This window comes from Vigna angularis, chromosome 1 (genome assembly GCF_016808095.1).
Source record: "Vigna angularis cultivar LongXiaoDou No.4 chromosome 1, ASM1680809v1, whole genome shotgun sequence".
Lineage (NCBI taxonomy): Eukaryota > Viridiplantae > Streptophyta > Magnoliopsida > Fabales > Fabaceae > Vigna > Vigna angularis.
In genome coordinates, this window is record NC_068970.1 from 34,759,776 (window position 1) to 34,765,798 (window position 6,023).

Sequence of the window (6,023 nt, forward strand, 5' to 3'; positions counted from 1 at the left end):
TTGTTCCATAATGTATCGTTGTAGTTAATTTGGTTTATATAGGGTACCTTGAATTGGTGACAATGCTATTCTCAAACTAAAAAAACATGTAAGAGTGCCTAAATTAATCAAGTGATTATATGGTACACTTAGGGAGTTTTGGGTTTTATGCAGACTTGCTGGTTAAGCCAAATCTCCGGTAAGCGAGCATTAAAAGTAGGATTAAATAGAGCATTAGAACCTTTCACTCGTTGGGCGAGTTAGAGCTTCCTAGGTGAGCTTGATTTTACAAGCTCTTAGAGCCTAAGTCATTAGATGAGTGAATGAGTCGTTGAGCGAGAGGAAAATTCAAATATGTATGAGAAGTAGGGGAGGTTTTGTCGTTCAGTGAGTCTATCCTCACTAGACAAATTTAAATGTGTGTTTCCAATGCTCGATTCACTGGTTGAGTTTTCTAGTCATTGAGCGAGTACATCTTAAAGATAACTCGTTGAGAGAGTAAGTGAACTCATTAAGAGGGAAAGTGAATTCGTTGAACGAGTTTGTGAATAGTTTTATATGATGAATTGTAGATTTGTAGGAATTATAATGAGAATTCACAGTACTGTTGAATTATTATGGTTTTAAGAGGTGGAAATAAGGTTATGAAATGTTTTGGATGGAGAGGTTGTGTGCATTGTATGAATATGGTCTTTCTAAGAAGGAATGATATATTGGTTAACGTAGTGTTATTGAAATTTACATTATTATTATTATTATTATTATTATATTAATATTTCTATTATAGTTATTATTATATTATTATTATTATTAGTTTTTATTATTATTACTATTATTATTATTTTTTTATTATTATTATTAACATTAGTATCATTATTATTATATTGTTATAATTATATTTAATATTATTACTTTTGTTATTATTATTAATCTTAACATTACTATATTATTGTTAATATTTAACCTTATTAATATTATTGTTATTATTATTAAGATTAGGGTTGATATTATTATTATTATTATTATTATTATTATTATTATTATTATTATTGGTATTGGTATTAAAAGATTTTTATTATTATTATTATCATCAATATTATTATTATTATTATATTGTTATTATTAGTTATAATCTGTTATTATTATTTGTATTATTAATATTAGTGTTATTAGTATTAGTATTATTATGAATATTAGTATTATTTTTAGTGTTATTATTTGAATTAATATTATTATTAGTCTTAGTAGTTTTAGTATTTGTAATATCAGTAATGGTTTTAGCATTATTATTACTTTTTAAATATCAATTATATAATTATAATAATAATTATTAAATATACATATTTTCAATTATAATTAATTATTATAATAATTAAATATACATATATAGTTATTATAATATTTATTATTATAATTATTATATATGTAATTATAATAATTAAATATTTATTAAATTTATTTATACAAAAATAAAAGTAATCATATTATTTAAAAAATAAGTTAAAAATAAAGTCTTGCGTCTTATACATGTTATTATTTTAAATCTCTCTATTTTGGTGGTGGCACGTGGCTTCTAATTTCAAAATTGACCGTTTGTTAATAAAATCACCTTTTATCAAAAGTGGTTTCTTTAAAAGTTTGTTTAGCTAATAGAAAAATTTGATTCCATATATTTTATTCATTTTTAAAAAAATATATATTTGAAGATAAAACCAAAATTATAATTGTATTTTCTTAGTATTGGAGTGCTGATTTTATAGAATATACTTTATCAGTAACATTTAACAATTATCTCTTACACGATTAAAATAAGGTTAATTTTACTTTGAATTGATAAGTGTAAAATATGAATACAATTTTTTAAAAAAGTATTTGAAAATTTAAATCATTTTGTATTTATCTTATTGTTAAGCTTATCATTTTCGTTTTAATGAACTTTTGACTTCTAAGTTTTATTATCTTATTTACTTGTTTAAGAAAAATGTTTTATTTATACTTTTGATTAAGTTTATCTTTCGTAACTTTTGTGCATAACTTAATTAAATCAAATGTATCAAAATTTTTTTTATGGTTTATCTTTTCTTTTGGAATTATATCTTTTTATTATTAATCTTTATAATCTATATTTGTTTTACTGTTTAAAATCCCTACCACTTCTACATCTTATTATTTTTCATTACTTTTTTTCTCTTTCAACTCTCAAGATTTCACCATTCATTTGATTGTCATAATGAGAAACTTGAAAACGTTAAAAGAATTGCTTGCAAGTATTATTGACAAAGTCTCTTGATAGATTGTGTTCCAAGTCATTTCAACCTTCTATGTTGAGTTGGCTAACTCAAACCCAAATTGACCTATGAAAACTCAAATTCACTCATATAAGCTACCCAAACTCAAATTTATACTTTCTAATCCCTATATCAGTTTCCAAAACTGCATAACGAGGTCCAAATACACTTGTTAGTACACCCTAACACCTGAGTTTCATCTCAATCCTCCCTAACACTTAAAACCTCCAAAATGAACTAGAAACTCATCCTATGAAGCAATTAACATTTCCATGACAGATTTTTCTGACATGAACCTCTAAACAAGTCCTAATTGGTGTCAAAATATGCTTCAAACTCTCCAAAACAGTTTACACCACTTATTTCAAAATCTCACTACTCAAAACCCCTTTTTTACACCAAAAACACTTAGAAAGTTTCAACTATGAATCCCCCTCTTTGCTACATATCAATTTTCAATCATCTAACACTTCTAACAAGTCTCAATTAACCAAAAAACAGTGTTAAATCAGTTAGCTTCTCACTCTCATACCTATTTCTCAAATTCACACATCAAAACCCCACTTTTTAGACTTAAAACTCAAGAATTTAACCCTTTCACCTCACCACTACTCTAAATTTAGTTTCCAACACTAAAACATCATAATCACACTCAACCATAATTATCAAGCATCACAATCATACCATACCAAATATACATAACATCATACTATTAAAAATCAACCATGAGACATACATAGCATACACAATCATAACAATTTCTCAAAATCATCTATAACTTATAAAGAAACCAAAATTTATAACACAAACACAAATTCAGACAAGGTCTATAGCTTCCCTTACCTCAAAATAACCTCTCAACTCAAAGAAACGTTCCGCCGATCGCTTGAAACGTAAGAAATCTCTAAACGAAACTACAAGATACCAAATTGTAAACGAACAGAGTCCTTAGAACTCTAAATCCACAAGGAGAAGAAAAGAGAGCTAAAAGATACATGCAAAACAGGTTTCATGCATGATCATAGACCGAAGTGAAAAAGGTAAAAATGAGTAAAAACTTACGTGCTCTAAAACAAAAATGTTGGAAAAAGAATGGCTTAGTTTCAACACCAAACGGGTGGGTGAATTGGTGAGGTTAAAAAATCAGAGTCTTTTTCAAATGTTTTTCGCAAAGTATAAACCTTTCAAAGTTTTCTTGAAACCCAAGGAAAAAGATAAATCAGTGCAGCAGAAAAATAAAGTTGACTGTGCAGAAAGTAAAGTCGATTGAAAGGAAAGAGTCCAGTGATAGAGAAAATCAAACACAATTTTATACTAGTTCAGCCAAATGCCTACATCCAGTGTCCTTCCACAATCTGGAAGCCAATGCACTATATTAGTCAAGGTTTTTGCACAAGATTTCTATAGAGACCTCCATGTGAAAAGTATAAACAATCTCTCTAACCCTCTAACTAAAAGTATAGGCAGCAACACAGATTTGCAGCAAGATATCCCCTCTTTTGCAATCTTCAACCTACTTTGAACAATCCTCAAAGTGTCCAGAACATCCACAAGTTCTCTTCCTGTAACCTCAACAGGGCATTCCAATCTTCAATAGATTGACAACAGTCTTGATCAATATGATGAACACTAGCAGTGCAGATTTTGATCAAACAGTAAGCGCAAATTACTTCGTCCTTAAGAAACTCTTCAAAGAAAGATCTCCTCCGTCTTCTTGATGAGTTCTTGGAGTGTTTTCACAAAGATCACAATCTGAAATAGCAAAATGAAATTGTTAGAACAATCAAAGTCCAAAGTTCTTTGTGAATTACAAAATCACGTCTATTTATAGTTTTCTATAAAACAGACGCTCCTGTAGTCGACTATGCCACTAATATAGTCGACTGTCTCTAGACAGTTATAACAGTTAAAACAATTAGCAACAGTCAAACCAACCAAATTGATTACACATTTAATTCAGTTGACTTGCATTTAATGCTTGAACAAAGAATAAAAAATATAGTTGTTATAGTTCACCAACATTAACAGAATTTCAAAACGTAACTAACTAAGTCGAATTCCCTGCGTATGCAGTCGACTATAACACTTCAAATCAGTTTTGAAAATCTTTTCATTCCAAAATAACTCACAACATTGTTTTTGAAAATCTGTGCAAAGTCACGAGTTTTAATCGACTCACTTCATAATGAAGTCGATTTAAAACTTGCAGTTTTGTCACACAATATAAGTTCAATGAAGTGCTTGTGGTTTTCCTTTTCTGAAACATATGTTATGCAATCACAAATGATGTAACATGTAGAAAATTAGTGAATATGCATACATATATGAAAATCAACACAAATATGTGCTTCAAGATTTCATACACAATAAAGATTTGAACATGTAACACATAACAATACATGTGTTATTAATAATGTGTTGTCATCATAAAAAGCTAGAACACTGTGAGATTAAGGTTTAGCTAAACCAGTGTTTCCCTTATCAACAATCTCTCCCTTTTTTGATGATGCACAACCATGATTAATAAGCAACCATGTTTGTACATAACAACCCAACAAATCAATCATGTAATCACACTATATCAGAGCTTATATAAGCAAACAATATTAGATCAAGTGATTAAATGATTTTATCAATCTATCAGAGCAAACAAGAGTCTATTTCAAAATATTTCAGATCAGAAACAGTTCAAACAACATTTACTCTGTATCAATAGTATCAAACAATCAAGTATCAAGCAAATAAGCAATCAAAATTTTCTCCCCCTTTGTGCATTAGAAAAAAAGGTATGCTCTAAGATAATGATATGCTGATAAATGATATACCAGAGATGCATGAATGTAAAACAGATTAATCATTCAATGATGCTCCCCCTGTGTGCATTAGAAAAAAAGGTATGCTCTAAGATAATGATATGCTGATAAATGATATACCAGAGATGCATCAATGTAAAACAAATTAATCATTCAATGATGCTCCCCCTGTTACAAATATTCACATGATAAAGATAAAACTCCCCTTAAAGTGTAGGCTTGTGAAAAATCTATAATATCATGTAATGCTCCCCTTGTCATTATGCATGTTTTAAAATTCAAAACCCAGATGCACAATGCAGTTTTCACAAACATCAGAGCATATAAAAGCATGTATCAGAATTGTATCAGAGTCAGAATTGCAAACAATTCAATCAAGCATAGATATAACTATCAACAATCTCACAATATATTCTTACAGATATATCAATAGATTAGAAATAGAGATATATTGAAAGTAAACAATATAAAATATGATCAAACAACAGAATACCAAATTTCAACAAATGGAATTTATAACCCCTGTAAGTGATAGTCGATTGATCCATATTTCCAGTCGATTTCATTGCTTTTCATTGAGTAGTAACTCCAGTAGTAAGTCCAGGAGCAATGTATCCTACAAAACCTTTCATGATATTTTGAAGATCAAGCAATTTAGAATCATAGTAATGCAAGAAATAATACAATTAAGAAGTGAGTATGCAAAAGAATCAATGTAACAGTGAACATGTGCATAATCAACTTCAACAATCATTCAGTCGATTTAAGATCGATTCAAACAGATTCAATTAAGAAATTTAAAGCAGATAGGATTAAACCATAAACAACTGATTTCATTAATGTTTCCAAAAGATATTACATCTTGATTAACACAACAAAAGACAAATAGAATGGGGATGTAAGTCATTTTGAAAAGATACTAAAGACAAAGACAAACGACAAC